We start from the raw sequence: 18,908 nt of genomic DNA on the forward strand, positions 1-18,908 counted from the left end.
ACACAAATTTTGTAGTTAATTACCTCAATTTTTACCACAGTTTTTAATAGATTTGGAAAATTCTAGAGTTTTATACATATTTAAATATGGTATGTATGCTGTGCAAAATTCATCGAAGCATCTCTCTTACTTATGAAGAAAAGTGTGCCTATAGCAACAAATGCTGCCATTAGTAAGTGAAAAAAATGACGAAATTTCACATGTAATAAAAATTACTTCGTTACGTTTTCGAACTTTCACTGCCATGAGTGTGAATTCTGAATCCTTCCTTGTTATGCTGACCAAGTTTTATGAATTTAAAAGTATAGACAGTGGAAATTGAAATGTCCTGCGGTGCCTCTCCTGCTCCAAGTCGGCCCGTTTGACGTCCTACCCCCATTAAGGTTCCTGTGTTATCCCTAGTACATGGCTCTCGGTAGCTCTCTCAACACACCCATTCACAAGAGATTCATTGCCATTAGCAGCAATGACGGTCGAACTCAAACCAGGGCGATTTGTACATACAACATGAGTGATGTCCTGGAGTTGCAGGCACTACAAAATTCTTCAAATTTGTTCGGATTTGTTAGCTAGAGGGCTGGACAGCACACGCCACCAAAACGACGTAGTAGCCTCCCACTATGTAGGCACTTCCGTTGCGTAAAGTATAGTTTCTGCAGTTCTCAAATGGGAAATATAACCGTAGCCAAAATATAGCCTAAGACAATCCCCAAACACCAGCTGTAATTCAAATTAAGAACAGGTTTTTGACATATTTAGATACGCACCACGTATTAGTTCCCGAACATTTAGCTTATTAATATATGATATAGAAACTATAATCATCAAACTTTTAACGATTTACATACTGGTAAAATCGCAATGAAACCCCTTTTACTGAATATTACGCACAGAGAACACAATGCGATATGGAACTTCGGGGAGAACCGTTGATCGATGAATTTCGTTACTAGTAACATCGTGTTTCAATGAGTTCTATAGATTTCGAGAGACGACATGATGAAATATAATTCCTGTTCTGTTCCGTTCCGATAAGTGACGGCACTATACGTAGCCTCCAAAATGGCGTCTGTAATTGAGATGGGTTCCAAGCAGAGAGCTGTTTTTGAGTTTGTTTTGGCGGAATACCTGAGAACTATAGATATCGTTTTGTTTATCTTTCTTTCCATTTTAGTTTCTAAATGTGTTATCGCCTCAGTTACTTGCAGTCTCGTTTCTGTACTCATTTATAATAACATCTTGGCTATACAAGCAGAAGACTAGTGACAACTAACACTTATTCATGCCTTTTATTTTTTTCTCTAAAATGATTTTGCTAGGTATTATAGATTCATGACTTCGTTGTTCTCAAGGCCAAGTACTGTATGGCACTGTACATAGTCGAGGACTACCTGGAGTCCTATGAATCGCATTATAAGACTAAATAAAAGCTCCTATAAATTAAAAAAAATGTCGGTAGGTGGTGTAATCTTTAGCATATGAAAACTAGTTAGATACATTGTGAAAGCTTAACAGAAGTGCGGGATACATCTTGCTGAGTTCCTCAGCCGTTAAAATCGAACCATTTGTGGGGTGTATCTCACGCATGATAGTGTTATGCAACATATCATACATCGTTGCTTAGAACATAATTCTCTAGCGTCACCGAGCTCTTCAATACTCGAATGGTACATGGTAGTGCTTCATCGATTTTGAATGACTAAGTTTTTTGTGAAAAGAGCAGCATTTATAAGAAGTAACTTCACTTGTGTACTTACAGAATTTACGTTTGTGTTCACTGGTCGATGTATAATTACTGTTACCATAAATTCTAAATTGTTCAGTGTTCCTTCGGAGGTGAGTGATCAGTACGTCTGACTGCTATCCGGAAGAACAAGATTCCATTTTCGGTGATGCCAGAAATTATAATTTTTTTTTTTTTTTTTTTTTTTTGAGCACTGGTATGAGGTGCACTCAGCCTCATGAGGCCGAGGAGCTATTGGACCGATTAGTAGCGGTTCCATGTCCAAACTACCCAACAAAGACCCTGTAGGGCCAGAAAGTGTAACATTACCTATAAATTGTTCGATTGAACACTGAACAAGAAATAAATGAATGTTACTCAACTATCAATATTACCACTGACAGCCGTTATTTTGATTTGTTTTATTAGACAACCAGTTTCGACGTTTCAATCACGTTATCTTCAGGCCTGTCGCATAATAACACCAAGTACTGCTCGTGCATGTATAAGAAAAGGTACCAATATTCGTGTAGTGAATATTCCGTGGATATTCGCACTTCATCAGTCAGCCGCTGTCCCTCACTACTGAGCCCAAGATGTAGTTACATTTACTGCTATTTTTAATTCTTAGTGATGGAACCATGCCATCTTCACGAGATAATTGATACAATATGAGGTAATGACAATGTTGCAAATTTAGAAAGTGCTTTCGAGTTAAAATAATTGTGAGGCGCAAGAAAAGTTCACAGCACTTCACTAAAGTTGAATTCGCTCTTTTTTTCTGTTTGGAACTCAGTTAATAAAATGGACCTGGCGACACGTGTATTTCAACCTTTCGAAGTACGCCATTCCAAGTAAGGGTACCTTTCTCTGCTGAAAAACTCAGACCTCGGCGAATTTTATTACCATGTGAAACAACTGAACCGAATAGATTTAATATTTCCGCCTGTAGTTAGAGCAGAATTTAAAAGCCCTGTTCCCTTTAATGTTGCCGGTTTTCAGAGAAATACCTGCCGCTTCTGCTTCATTTAATTAAACCCCGGTCCGTGAGAGCAGCTCAATTTTCGTGCATCCTACCCCTTCCCCGCCCCCCTCCCCCGCCATCCCTCTGTTGTCGTGAGAACGTGCACATGTCCGTGGCGAAACTATGCGCACGTACATACACACACAAACATATCAAACATTTACATACACATACACACACACACACAAACACACACACACACACATTCTGGTCGCGAGCGACGAAACGGCGATTAACCAAACTGTCAGCAACGGGCTAACCAGTCTGTATACGAGCGTTACGGGTGTCAACGTGGTTCCTTGCTTCCCACGACCAAGAATAATGTGTTCGTGCGTAACTGGAAAATGGTACCTTTCAAAGAGACATTTAAACAAAAACAGGTATTCCTGTGATCCACTGAACATGTCACTAGAAATATAATTACCTGCATAATGAACAAATTTATAGTGCTTCACGTCAACGATGAGAAGGTACGAAAGAATTAACCGTCAATCATCTATAATGTGATTCGTCACTTTGATATGTGGCACTTATCAGCATCATTATCAAGAACGTAATGACTTCAATTCCAAAGAATGCAGATACTCACAAGTATTAATATTACTTAAACATCAGTATAATAAGTTAAGGTTTAAAAATATTGACACGAATTCTGCACACAAGAATTGAAAGACAAGTGGAAACCGATGCCAGGGAGGGTTGGTTTGAGTTCCCAAGAAATTTATGAAAATTGTAACGTATCTCAGAAGGCTGACTGAAGAAAGGGAAATCTACCTTTAAAGGATTTGCAGTTTTAGGTGAAGCTTTTGATAATGTTAAATGGAACATGTTCCATGGAATTCTGAAAAGAGCATGGATATAATAGTAGAAGGTAAAGGTGATGAACAACTGGTACAGGAGCCAGCCTTCAGTTATAAGAGTCGAAGGACAGGATAAGGAAGCAACTGATGAGAAGGAACTGTAACAGTGTTGTAGCGTCTTACTGTTTTTGTTCAGTATCCTCTTATCGATGTCATTCTACCTGTACAGTGAGCTGTAAAGAAATCCAAGCGGAATTTTGAAATGGGAATTAACGGTTTACGGAGGAAAGACTAAAGCTTTGAGGATAGCTGAAGACACTGTAACTCTAAGACGGACATTGTGGTTGTTCCTGCTTGCATATGAATTCTTGGCTCCAGAGCCAATAAATGGTTCAAATGGCTCTGAGCACTATGGGACTCAACTTCTGAGGTCGTTAGTCCCCTAGAACTTAGAACTACTTAAACCTAACTAACCTTAGGACATCACACACATCCATGGCCGAGGCAGGATTCGAACCTGCGACCGTAGCGGTCTCGCTGTTCCAGACTGCAGCGCCTAGAACCGCATGGCCACTTCGGCCGGCGCTCCAGAGCCCTCATTGTATCTATGAACATGGCCTTCCTAACAGAAAATATCCACATCACACAGCCTTGCCGTTTATCATCTGCACCATACTCCGGCACGTGCGAAGGGCGCTCTCTACGAAGTCCTGTGGAGAGTGCTACTGGAATACACCCTACGAGTGTACAACCTGCAAAAATTACAACCGCTAGCGCCTGCACCTTCTATGGAAATGTTACAGCGGTTTTGCATCAGGTTCGCGCGGCTCACCACGTCAGTAGTTCGAGTCCTCCCTCGGGCATGGGTGTGTGTGTTGTCCTTAGCGTGGTTAGTACGTGTTAGATTACGTAGTGTGTAAGCTTAGGGACCGATAACCTCAGCGGGTTGGTCCCATAAAATCTTACCACAAATTTCCAAATATTCCAAAGGAAATTTATGGTACATTTAGTAAATGTGAATCTATTTAGACGCTATTAGATATCATAGCAAAAGTTTCCCATGAACATTTGGTCTGTAACGGTTGGTAATCATCTCATAAGACCAAAAGTAGCCTACTTGCAATGTATTCTTTGCACAGGAGGGAAACGCTCGTCACACTTTAGTAGTCTGTAGGCAGCAGCGATGTTTTAACATGTACAAGAGATCTAGTCTGGTAGAATAATTTGAAATGTGTCAACTGATAACTACCTGTGTACTCGATAAGTTTACTTATGAAGTAGTATGTCGTTTCTTCATATGTATTAACACTCCGAAATTCATCATGATGCAAGGATGGTTGAATGGAAATCTGCAGAGGAAGTAGGAAGATCTAGAGACTTTCATAGTTTGGCATTTTTTCCTGTTACGCCTGAATTTCGCTGCACTACATACTTCCCTTGCACTTTGTGGTGTACGTTGTATATTCGGCAACAGAAATTCTAGTGCCTTCCGATAAAGTTGACAGTCATTTTCTCTCCTCTTGATGACTGAGTGCCATAGTTATCGTGACTTTTAATGACGAATAGGGCAACGTCTGCTAAAGAAAGATAAACGTAAATAGGTGTAGTACGAAATATAAGTTTTGATAGGTAAACGGGGTGTAAATTTGAAGTTGACAAACCAGTATAACTCGGAAAATAACTTCATACAGAAAAAAGTCTAAAATTCAAAGTTGATTATTTTCGAGGGCGACGTCTGGTGGTGCTAAAATTAGCCCTCCATCCCAGCCCCCTGGAGGTGGAGCAGGAGGCAACTTTAAAATTTCAAAAGGGCTCCGCCATATTTTTATTGCACAATCAGATTCTACATAAAAACTACGCACATTTTGTCTTAAACATTGATTTTTATTCTTCGTAGTTGGCGCTGTAATTGAAGAAAATCCATGTTCTCATTTTTGCGTGGAAAATGGTTACGGATAAATAAAAAATACTTCGCAAATTTTGAGTCGCTAAAACTAAAACTCTCCCTCTCTCCCCATAGGGTGTCGTTTGATGGAGAGGAATTAGAGTTTTACAAATGTTGACCCAAATATTAATATTTTCCCCATTTGGAAAATATTTGGGTCAACATTTGTGTTTTTTATTTATCCGTGACCATTTTCCACCCAAAAATGAGAACATGAATTTTCTTGAATTACATCCTCAACTACCTAGAGTCAAAACAAATGTTTAAGACAAAATGTACGTAATATTTTATGTAGAATCAGATTCTACAAAAAGAAATAGGGGTTCCCATTTGAAACTTTAAAGTTGCCTCCTGCACCACACCCAGGGGGTTGGGTGGAGGGCTAATTTTAGCATGATGAGATGTCGCCCTCGCTGCACTACATACTTCCCTTGCACTTTGTGGGGTACGTTGTATATTCGGCAACAGACATTCTAGTGCCTTCCGATAAAGTTGACAGTCATTTTCTCTCCTCTTGATGACTGAGTGCCATAGTTATCGTGACTTTTAATGACGAATAGGGCAACGTCTGCTAAAGAAAGATGTCCCCCTCGAAAATAAACAACTTTGGATTCTACACAGTTTTTTGTGTGAAGCTATTTTTCGAGTTGTTCTGGTTTGTCAACTTAAAATTTACACCCTGTATATGACACCGTATCCGTATTTTCGTCCTTTAGGGACGATGCACCACTAAATACTCGATCAGAGCATGCCTCCAGGGCTAACTGAAACTTTGAGCTATACACAGTCTTTCGCTCTTATATTTTTAGAAGTCAGAGTCCGTGTAGAGTTGAAAGTTTCAGTCGGCACGGGAGGCGTGCTCTGATGGCGTATTTAGTGGTGCACCGTCCCAAAAGGCACGGATCCGGCTATACACAATCATTCCGATTCGAAACCCGTGTGGAATACAGTTTTCGTTTGTTATTTACTACACACTACACTCTCTTTGGAGTGTGAGAGATTCCGATTTGTAAGTAAACGAAATTGAATGAATCCCGGCGCCTTTACTACATCAGAAACAAATCGGTGGAATGCCTGCTAACACAAGTCAGAACTAGTACATTTGGGGAGGTCTGAGTATGTCTGGCTTCGCAGTGCGAAATACCAAAGAGTATTAACTAGAAAGAAACAAGCCTCGCTGGAAACAGGTTTACATCAGTATATATGTCTCTTTTGCACACTATTCCGCGTTTCTCCGACTTTCATGCACCCAGAATTGCAACGTAAGTTAGACCACGTTGTTGCAATGGACGTCACAACAGTGGAAGATTATTTGGACCCATCTCTCCTACAACACCCTACAGTCTCCCTTGTGGGCTTGAGCCAACACGAGCAATACCGTATTTGTTTGCTTGGTGCAATGACATTGCCAGTAATTCACGCAGACTGAAATGGGGTCAATCAGGCCAACACCGTGTTACGCTTGAGTTGGCAATTTCTACGACTTGTGTACAGACGCCGTTGTCCGCAACTGTAACGGCATCAAATAACACGCATCGCACCGTACCAATCGATAAATTCCCATATTCAGTTGTTCCCTCATCAATAGGTCCAGACCGATCAAAAACAGGTTAAAAGGAGACTTTCTCAATGAGGCTGTCTTTTTTTCGCCACTATTGGCCCACGTAAACCACCTGCATATTATCAAGAGCCATATTCATGATCATGTACGTGCTAGCTGCAGACTGTACTTGGTGTATCTATTTTATGTTCAGAACATTACCCACATCAGTGTGCTCTCCTCGGTGCTACACCTGGGCAACTATATTACTAAACGGCAAATCCGATGTATGGCGCACAATTCCAGTTGAAAACTGCCTACCTAACAGGCAACAAAAATTAGCTTTTCAATATTTCATTTAGTTGCTGACCAAATACAAAAATTTTAAATACAGTTATAATGCGTTAACTAGATGTACAACCTTACATTAAAGTTTAACAAAATAAGGTAAATGTTACGCTTAGAAACGGTTTTTATACAGAGTGTGATTGGTATAAGTGCGGATAATTTCATAGGTGGTACCTTAATATGTACACATATCAGTCTGCTGGTTGATTTTTCCCTGTTTCGAATAGTGTTCCCACAAACACGTCACGAAACTTACGACCTGATGTTTTCCGCACAGTAGCAACTGCACCTCTAAGTGACCTACTCCTGTCAGTATAGACGAACTGTTTAGCGACAGGCGCCCACTCTTCAACACCTGACCTGCCGTCCAGGGAAAATAAGTATTTATGGCTTGCTTGTGCTATTCGTACGCGAAGCTACTACCCAATCTAAAAACATACGCTTTGTGATAGCTGTAATTATTAGTCTGCAAATGACATAAATATTGATATAATATTGTTCAGTGCACCATCCTCAGTCACCAACAAAAATATCTGAACTTATGCCTATTATACCCTTTATGCTGATGCATTGTAATGCCGCGCAAATTCCCCACAATATATTCTTCCAGTATTTCAGAATGAGAGCTCATAGCGTCCGACAAACTTTAAACATAATTTCAAACCTTTTGCGAACTTTTAAGTCTTACATGCTTAATGTCAAATGTTTAACACATTAACTATTTTCTGAAGGTTTAATGAAACTGGCTTACTTTATATTTAAGTAGTGTGTTGTTGACATCTGAATTAACTAATTTATTATATATATATATATATATATATATATATATATATATATATATATATATATATATATATAGAGAGAGAGAGAGAGAGAGAGAGAGAGAGAGAGAGAGATGTTAACATATCACTGTAAAAGTATATTTCGACAATGAACTGCACACGTATTTTATTGTTATGTAATCAAGAATATAAAAGAAACAAATTTGCGAAGTCGTAGCTCGTCCTTAGGATGTGAGAATTTATTACTACAAAACCACAAAATTCTGCCATGGAAATGAGGAAGCTATTCTGTGGACGGCCAGGCTCCTTCACTTGCCATTCCGTTTTGTGAACACATCTTGTACCCAAAAATTCCCAATAGGCACACTATAGAACTAAGTACACCACGGACAGACTAGCTCTGAGGAACAGCCTGCCAACAGTGTTGGAGTGAGTTCATATTTTGGTTCTCTGAGGATAACATTAAGTATTTGCGCTAAAGTGTCACATTTTATGGACGAAGTTGATAGTTAACACTTCTGTGTCAACATATCGTCTCATTTAAATCTCTCTCGATAGCCTCTCTACACACTGGTGCATAATAATGCGATGTTTTAGATACGACGCTCGTCTCGCTGAATTTTATTTCATGATTACCTTCCTGATAATTGTGTTCTACTATGGCTGATTTATCCGTGTGACCTACCTGGGAATTCCTCTTATGTTCAACAAGCCGAGTGTTAACTCTTCTCTTTGTGGTACCAATATAAACCTGCCCACAAATACAAGGAATTTTATATACCTCTGGTGTAGCCAAAGGATGTCGTGCACCTTTTGCCTATCTTAAATATTCTTATATTTTCCTGGTAGGTCTGAAAATAGTTTGCACCTCAGTCTTGCTTAACACTTTCCCAATGCGATCTGTGACCTTATCAACGACCGGAAGAAAAACCTTGCCATTGGGCGGATGTTGTTCGTCGTTGCTCCTGATTGTCTGCGTATAGCCATTCTTCACAAAAGTCAACCCTACCTGTTGAGTCTCATCTTTTAAATAAAGAGATTCACAAATTTTGTACGCCCTGTCTACCAAGGTTTTTATTACACCTTTTTTTGTCTAGGGCGGTGGCTTGAATCTTTATGCAGATAGCGATCACTATGTCCGGTCTTTCTATACAGTTTTTGGCCCAACGTTGTGTCCCGTCGTTTAACCACAGACACATCCAGAACATTCAGTTGCTCATTACTCTCCGTCTCCATAGTAAATTGGATTTTTGGATTAATGCTATTGAGATATATCAGGAAGACATCCAACTCCTCTGCTCCGTGTGTCCATAGTACGAAAGCGTCTTCGACATAGGGACTTCTTTCACTGGCAGTCTGAAACGCCCACTGTTCGAAGGTCTCCATAAAAAAGTTAGCCATAGCAGAACTAAGAGGATTGGCCATAGCCACCCCGTCGATCTGTTCACATAAGTCACTATTGTATTGAAAGTAGGTTGTGGTGAGGCAGTGTCGAAAGAATGGCACAATGTTGGTAGGAAAAATATCCGCTAAGCGTGAGATAGCCTCATTTACCGGTATCATGGTAAATAACGACACAATGTCAAAACTAACGGTGATATAATCCACGCTCACGCATATTTCGTTTAACTTGCCAATGGAATGAGCTGAATTTTTAACATGACTGTCAGTCCTACCAACATAAGGTTGCAGCAATGAGGCAAAGTACCTAGTTAACTCGTGGGTGGGACTGCCTGCAGAAATAACAATTTGCCCCAAAGGAACCTCAGTTTTATGCACTTTAGTAATCCATGGAATCTAGGTGGGTACACTTTTGTTCTACAAAGCAGCTTGTTATCGCCGGGGGAGAAAGATGCCGCTTTCACCAGTCGATTGGTCATTTTTAAAATCTTCATAGTCGGATCCTTCTGAAGTTTTTTGCAATTGGAGGGAACCAAAATATCTTTGATCTTTCCATGACAGTCCTCAAACTTCAATATGACGGTGGCATTACCCTTATCTGCAATAAGAACAATAATGTTTTTGTCTGCGTTGATACCCCTCAGCGACTTCCTCCGTGACTGCGACAAAATTACTTTTAGGTGGCTTACATGTATGTAAAATCCTAGTTGCTTCCATCCTAATTACATCAGCGGACTACTGTGGAAGCTGACGGACATCTGCCTCAATATTTGCCACAAATCCTCCGTGGGTACGTATTGAACTGCCACGCAAAATTGCCTCCATCAGAAATATCAACTTCTGACAAATCTTTACCAGGTATGTTAATAACAGTTCTATAATTGTCCCCAACGAAACCGAAATGTTCTTATGTTAGTTCGCGAACTTCTTCTTCTGTCTATTTACCGATATTTCTGTACTAATTCCATTATTTTGAATGTTACACCGTTAATAGTATTCCAATCACCACACTGCATAGCATTACTAATAACCAAGTGGAGATGAAAAAGCTTACTGCTGGTTTCCGCAGTGCTCACCGCGTCTGATGGATCCTCTCCCGAAACATTGCAGATTCCTTTCGGTTTCAAATACGATGAGCCTGAGCCGAGCGAAGTGTCCCAGCAGCGTAAGAGGAAGGTACGGGAAACAGTTGTTGTGCTTTCTTCTTGCACATTCCTTCGAATCATCGAACCGATGCTGACATATCCTCCCCGTTTGGTCATACCATGTAGGCTTTCACGGCCGGTAGTGTCTTCACTTCAAATTTACAGTCTGCTACGTCGTGGTCTCCCCTGACGTTTCGTCTCCGACTACAAAGAGAACTCGAGGAAGCGCTGATTATATAGGCAGTGCAGAAGGCGCCACTGTCCATCACGTAGCGACGGCTACAAGACTGTGTCTGGCAATGGGAAAGTCCTCATAAGCACGTTTATTTTTCACTCCTTCTTTTGCCGCTTCTGCGATGGATGTCAAAACTGTGACACCGTTTAAATCACACGATTTTCTTATGAATGGCCGAGGTAAGGATTTCAGACCCTCCACCACTCAGAATTGAAACGAAAGGGCCTCAGAGGTCACTCAGCCCCTTCCCTTGCTGCTTTAATGTCTAAACGTTTCGCAGTCGGATTCTAGATTGCAGTGTGAGATCATAAGACGGCATTCGACACTGCTGCCTCCCCCTAGGTGTCTCAGCATTACTCCAAGAATATAGAGGGTCTGCAACCATACTGAATGTGACCTGACTCTTTTGGAGTACTGTGCGACTGCAATGTTTGCTCTGACACCATATTAAGAGTAGAACCGTAATATGGTGGTTGGGGAGGGGGAGGGGGGAGGAAGGAGTGGTAGTTGATATATAAGTCAGTAAAATGGTACAGGGTCCTCTATGAACGTCAGTTCGTAACACTCTCGGTGCCCCACAAGAACATTTGTTGAGCACGTTAGGTACGTGTCAGAAACTTCGATATCTTGAATGAGATTTTCACTCTGCAGCGGAGTGGGCGCTGATACGAAACTTCCTGGCAGGTTAAATCTGTATGCCGCACTGAGACTCTAAATCGGGACCTTTCGCTTTGCCTCCGCTGCAGAGTGATCCCAGGCTGTGACTAAGCCATGTCTCCGCAATATCTTTTTTTCCAGGAGTGCTAATTCTGCAAGGTACGCAGGAGAGCTTGGAAGTTAGGAGACGAGGTACTGGCAGAAGCAAAGCTGTGAGGACTGGGCGTGAGTCGTGCTTGGGTAGCTCAGACGGTAGGGCACTTGCCCACGAAAGGCAAAGGTTCCGATTTCGGGTCTCGGTCCGGAACACAGTTTTAATCTGCCACGAAGTTTCACTTCGTCATCTATTCAACATAGGTGGCGCCTCTAAGGCCTGAGGTGTAGGTAACCCCTGATACACCCCCTAGGTGCGTTTAGCTAACCTTGAGGCGCTAGAGCAGTAACTAAACTGAACTGGTGTCGAAGTTCCCGAAAGCTACATTTTTAAAATGTTCGACAAATGTGCGTGATTGGCGTCAAGATTGTTTTAGTGGGACCCTCTGCCATTTTGTTCAAGCACATGATAATAGAGCATGAGCCCTCCGCGTAATCAGTCTACAGAATGGGACGAAACAGAAGCTCTGAGAAAGCATAAAACCCATATACTGCTTCGGATTGCTCTCAAATTTCACCGAATGATTCTGAATTGTCCCTAGTGACCTTGTATACCAGAGCAAAAGGTACAATCATACTACAGACCAAAGGGATCCTATCATGTTCAGTGGTGTTGCAGTCCCACGATATCCTTAGAGTGGGGTTCAAATGCCCAGGAGGAGGCGACAATATCGAATGTCGCCAAGAAAATGATCCTGTTGCTCATGACATTACAAACTGTCGTTTTCGATTGCGAAACATGCTGAAATCTATGCTAAGGGCTGGTTTCTCGGACAACCCTTAGGCCATCTCCTGAAGCCTTTTCGTGTACATTCTGAGGAGTGTTGTGTCTGAAACTCTTTCCTCGTCCACACATAGGAAAACAGCGTGATTTCAACGCTCTGGCCTTCAAAGCGGATGAAACAAAATAAAGGGGTGAACAGTGGGTAAGGTCGGGTATGAGGATCTCCCCATCTTTTGCTACGTCCACTGTGGCTTCGGGTCGATTTGTGGTGAAATTTGGTGCCAATGTTCCGTCATTAACTGAGCTTAAAGCTCACATGAACATCTTAGATGTGGTATTTTTTTCAGATCTGTTGACATTTTGCTTTTGGAAACGTCGCACAGTTTGAGAGTGACGTCGCACGGCGCCACGGTTTTGCACGTTTATGGAGGTAGGTTGTAGGCACCCTTGACCAAAATTTTACTTATGCCTTATAATGTGAGATAACTACGGAATTTCGAAAGATTGATTCTTTAATTTTGTTGCGCAGTGCAGATTGCGTTAAAAAGTATTTTTTGTTCAATATACTGACAGCCAATTTAAACCATTTTACAATTTTATTCGAAGTACCTATCATTAACTTACTTAAATTCTATCTAAAAATTTACTGCCTACTGCGTAGAAAAGTAACAACGATCAATTCTTGTTTATGTTGTTTATTAAAGTAAGAAAGAAAAGACACGCAAGTTGATAGGTCGCATTGTTACCATACTTGATTCATAATTTTATTTAAATTTACTAAAACTCTCAAGATTAAAGCATCTTAGGTCCAATAACAGTTGCTAAAGTCAGTTTTGCTTTCTAAATATCGTGAATTGATGTTTAAAAGGAAAATCATCACAATTCTTCTTGGTTGTAGTCTGGTAAAAACAGCAACAACAAAATTTCAGCCATTATAAATACAGTGACTACTCGAAGTTGAATGAACAGTCTTCCTTTCAAAATCCGTTCGTCCATGACCTTGTTCCCGGTTTAACCTAGTAGAATAACTGATATTCTCTAGGCTAGTTAGTGCAGGTTGCTTGCCCGGTCGTGAATACTGTTATTGTCCTTTTACGGGAAACATTAATCATTAGAACGATAATTACATGTAATATTGAAGCGTATACGTTGTTTTTGGATACAATGAAACTCTACTGTAGTTTTCCCACTAAACGCTCCGGAAACAGTTCGATAGCCTAATAAATATTGAGACAGATATGAACGCAGTTAACATTAATAAGAGGATTCAGTTTACTCAAAAGTAGTGTTAAAATTGTTAATATTGCTGGTTTTAGCAGCAATTCCGTAGTTTTACTTTACAATGAACAGCCATTTTTTTTAACAACATCTCGCAGGTTAGCATGGGCGACCGAACAGTCGTAATAACAGACAATAAGGGAACACTATAATTAAGACTGAAATAGCGGGCTTAGGGTCGTTATAAGGAAATCACACGTCTGAAGCTCTAGTGTTCGTGGGATTTCCATTGTTTAAAGAATAGAGAGTGGGAAGTTTACCGATTTATCGTAGCTGTGAGACAAAAAAAAAATGGCTCTGAGCACTATGGGACACAACTGCTGTGGTCATCAGACCCCTAGAACTTAGAACTACTTAAGCCTAACTAACCTAAGGACATCACACACCCGAGGCAGGATTCGAAGCTGCGACCGTAGCAGTCGCAGCTGTGAGACAAGCGCAGCCCATAAGACACTAGAAGATGTGATACGTAAGGTTACGGGTTGCCTAGCGTCGCCTGACTTTTGATATCAGTATTCTTATCAGAAATATCGTATTTAATTAAGCAACGTAGTTGGTGTGTTGGAAGCTGAAGAGTGTACTGTTGTAAAACAAAGAAATAATTAATGAACAGAAGCATTTATAAAAAGAGCAGACGATCTGGCATGTTGAAGGCGAAAAATTGAAAGAAAATCAGAAATTGTACAAGGTAACACATACAGTAAATGAGAGAATTTCGCACAGACCATAACTGAAACGTAACAAAAAATATCGGCATGAATAAAAATATTTGTTAATGTCTTCTAGAGTGTATGAAAAAGTAAAATGAAAATTTGATTAGAGAAATTAATAACAGTATCAAGAAAACTACACAGAAATGTGTTGCTTAAGCATCACATATTTTTAGCCGAGACGCCACAACTGTACAGCATCACATGGCTCGTATAATTGTTTCATAATGAAAATAAAGCTATTCGGCATATAATGCCAGTTAAAGTGTACGAAATATACAGAAGTGAGAGAAAATATTAGAAAATGTTGCGCAGAATGCCAGCGGAGTATATGGACTGTCTCATACAGGAAGAATGCAATGTTTAAAGTCTCACCACACGATTAAAAAACTATTTTAAGTAAGCAAAGGGCAAACTGGCATTAGAGCGGAATGTAACAACACCAATCATTCGTACAGATTCCACCAGGATCCACGAGGAGAGTGGAGAATTCAGATTTGCAAGGGGAGCCAGTCGAGGAGATTCCATATCACCGCAACAATCCTCAGCAGTCCAGGAAGATGTTTTTTGTTCTTTAAACTGGGATACTGGAAAAGGCATACATGTAAACGCAACATACCGAACGACCAACATCCACCTGTTTGCCTATGATTAAGTTTAACTTCGTCAGCTAATGGCAGATCTTGTCCGAAAATATTGGCTCTAATGAGAATAAAATATAACCAACACACCGAACAGAAAATTGGACAATACCGAGCGAGGTGGCGCAGTGGTTAGCACACTGGACTCGCATTCGGGAGGACGACGGTTCAATCCCGTCTCCGGCCATCCTGATTTAGGTTTTCCGTGATTTACCTAAATCACTTCAGGCAAATGCCGGGATGGTTCCTTTGAAAGGGCACGGCCGATTTCCTTCCTCATCCTTGCCTCACCCGAGCTTGCGCTCCGTCTCTAATGACCTCGCTGTCGACGGGACGTTAAACACTAATCTCCTCCTCAGAAAATTGGACAAAATAACAATCAAGTCCCGGTAACGGTTCGTGAGTCATTTTTGAGCGCAGTCGAAGGCACGAAAATAGAGTAACGGAAGAGAAACAAAGAGACTGATACATATCTTAAAAAAAACGTAGAGATTTCAAAATCCTGGGATACATATGGATCGTGAAACTGATGGAAAAACTGTGAGCGTGTTTTTTGCTCTGGAGGCTTTATCGCTGGAGGAATATGTGGCTTTGTCGTTGATTTTAGACCTCTGAGTGACTATTGAAGGTACCGCAGCCAGTCCAGTTTGCGTTCTACTGAAGCCTTAGAAACAGAATCTCTGAATTCATCTCTCTCCAAGTTTGCAATCACCCCACAAATAATAATATGAAGTGAAACTGGCCCCAGACGTGAGGTAGAAAGTAGGGAAATGTACAAAACAAATGGAATGTGTATATGAAACAGACTCCTCCGTTTGCGCGCTTATCGATAAATCTTCCCTCACAATGGGAACGCTAGAGAAACTCTTCTTTCGCAGAACTGTAATCAGATCTGGAAATATCACAAATGCGAAACACACACTGAAAATGCCGGCCAGCAGATGTGTTTCATCTTCGTTCATTTTCGGTAGCCGGCCTGGGTGGCCGAGCGGTTCTAGGCACTACAGTCTGGAACCGCGCGATCGCTGCGGTCGCAGGTTCGAATCCTGCCTCGGGCATGGATGTGTGTGATGTCCTTAGGTTGGTTAGGTTTAAGTAGTTCTAGGGGACTGATGACCTCAGAAATTAAGTCCCATAGTGCTGAGAGCCATTTGAACCTTTTTCGGTAAGTGTATGACACTGCACAACACTTCCACACTCAACGGACAACCATGACAGAATTACTTACGTATGATATTCACTCACAGTATCTGTACCTGAGAGAATCCAATATGCTATCCTGCTCAGGATATGCCCAACAGAAACCAAAATGAAATCAGGTGACCGCCAACAAAATGTTAGAGGACCACTAGTGACAATCCTTCATCAATGGGATCTGCAGCGCTCTCAGGATGACCATTCATGACTTTATTGTTGTCAGAAGCGTACTGGCATTGGATGATTAAAAAAAATTGAGAGTGTGTACATAGCGTAGAAAATTGCAACTGGCGGCACGTGGCAACAACATTAATGGTCTACTTACCTTTTAACATCATTTACGTAACTGTAGTCAGTTATCCAAAACGACTGACTCTCGTATCAAATTATTTATGGGGAAGCTGAATGGAAGACTTACTGAAATTGCGTACGCTTCTGTTACAGAAATAGCGTACACGGCGCTACTTCCACCTATTACAGAGTACTACTCCACTAAATCGGATCACGTACACATTATAGCAAAGGCTACTGATTAATGGAAGATTTGCTGCTAATATAGAGCAGTTTGGTATAGGACCTAAATTGTATGTCATTGGAAGGAAGTCAACGTTACTCTCAGTGAGCCCCATTGTGTAAAACTACATAACCCGTAGCTTACAAAACATTACTTGTGAATTAATCTTAGTTTAGTTTCTGAAAGTGTGTAATAGGATGCAAGCAGTACCTGACATCGCAAGTCTCTTCATGATTTTTTATTATAGTTCACTCTATTCTGTTGTCCAGCTTCAAGTCGTTCTACTACCTCCCGTGTCCTTCATAATTAATTTCCAGTTTTACGTACAGGCAGCTTGTGAGCTCCGAATCGATCTTCAAGAATTCCACCAAAGAACTGATTATAGAGTGAGCGTTTCCAGCAATTTCCAATAATTTTATTTATTTTTTTGGCCACCCTTTAACAGTATTCCGTATTTAGGGGACTTTTTCCGTAGCAGTTTGTGCCATCCCTGTTTAAATTTTATACGTACCACGGAGATAAAATAGGAAACGGTGTCGTGTCGTGAAAATATTGTTTGAACTGAAAGCCAATGCCGTGCGTCCACAACGTATAAAATGTAAAAAGAGGAGCAGAAGACAACGTTCAATTTGGATAAACTCAGCAACCTCTCTGGCGTAATAAACATATGAAGCGCCGCCAAAGAGAAAATTGACCAACTCTCTTTTGCTTCGCTGTACAAGAAGGAAGTTGTGGTGTAATAGCATCTCTGACGCTTACTGCTTGTAAAACTAAAACGTATCTATTTTAAATTTATTACTTTGTACTTTATCTCAGAATAAAATTAAATAGTAAAACATTAAACCACTTTGTTTCTTTCTGAAAAGTTCCTGTCATGGAATATTATTGAGTAAATCAGGAAGAGTTTTCTAAGGGCCATACGCCATTGCATATCATTGCTGGATCGCGGCCATCAACTACTAATAGTGTCATATTTACGTAAAAATCTGTGGACTTCACCTGTCTTCTTCAATAATATTACAGGAATAAAAATCGGTAGAATATTTAGTCTTTTAATTGATACCATAAAAGAAGAGTGCTCAGGAATAATTTTATTTCGATTCATTTTATTTATTTATTTATATCTGCTTTCGTAATAGAATAATCTGACTTCGTCGATTTTGCTCCACGAAGTCTGATAACAATGAATGTTGTATTAAAGAATTAACTTGAAGAAAAATACTGAACTGATAACTGAAGTCGAGTTTTCCATTCTGGAGCTCGATTACTTCATAACAATTATTATTCGTTACGTGAATGTCTGTATTAGCAGTCCCTCACAACAGTGTACCATGTATGTCGGGCAAACAAACGATTTCATACTACTGACGTCACATACACCAACCCTTACCAGACATGTTGTTTCGCAAGATTAATTTTAACAACATTTCAAAAACTAGTGCTCAAGTAATATCAAATCATTAACAGTGACAAGCGCAAGGTAATTTTCTGGACTTTGTCGCTGTATTCACTTAATTGTTTAATATGCCGAGCAGCAGCGGGGTACGTGTATGTAAATCATTACAGGCAATTCCGTTCGCGTAAGCCCCCACCAAGTAAGATCAAAATGATCATTCATTCCTAAACATCATATATAAAATAAATTCAAATAAAAATATACATTAATAAAGGGAAGGTCACTACAAATTCCATACTGCGACGGGAGTACCCTCTTTCTTTAGCCAGGCATTCACAAAATAGTAACAAAACTCACTTCTAGTACTTCGTTATCTGGAGCTTAAGCGTGAATTTTGCGACCTTCGACTTTACAAATCCTTGTTACATCGGCACTCGTCTGTTATACTGAGCTCTTGAATCCACTTATTTCACTTGTAGGCAAAACTTCACTAAGCTGCGATTTACAGCTGCACAATTTGCAGACCACTGATGAACTGTCTGCTTAATCAGACCACCTAGCGACCATAGGTGTCTCTCCCCCTATTAGGAACCAGGTCACATACAACAGGAATAACTTTTGTTTCTTCACTCGCGTCATCTATATCTGCATGTGTGGTGTAGGTTTGTGGAAAGTGCTTGCTACAGATTTTAATG

The 18,908-nt window shown here is 40.5% G+C and overlaps 1 non-coding gene across 1 annotated transcript; it reads left to right on the plus strand.

Moving 5' to 3' along the window:
* Positions 1–16,080: 16,080 nt before the first annotated feature.
* On the plus strand, positions 16,081–16,164 carry Trnas-gga (transfer RNA serine (anticodon GGA)). The gene is given in 2 exon segments: positions 16,081–16,120; positions 16,130–16,164. It is a non-coding gene; the product is annotated as a tRNA-Ser (tRNA).
* The last annotated feature ends 2,744 nt before the right edge of the window (positions 16,165–18,908 follow it).

The sequence above is a fragment of the Schistocerca serialis genome, chromosome 1, assembly GCF_023864345.2.
Source record: "Schistocerca serialis cubense isolate TAMUIC-IGC-003099 chromosome 1, iqSchSeri2.2, whole genome shotgun sequence".
NCBI lineage: Eukaryota > Metazoa > Arthropoda > Insecta > Orthoptera > Acrididae > Schistocerca > Schistocerca serialis.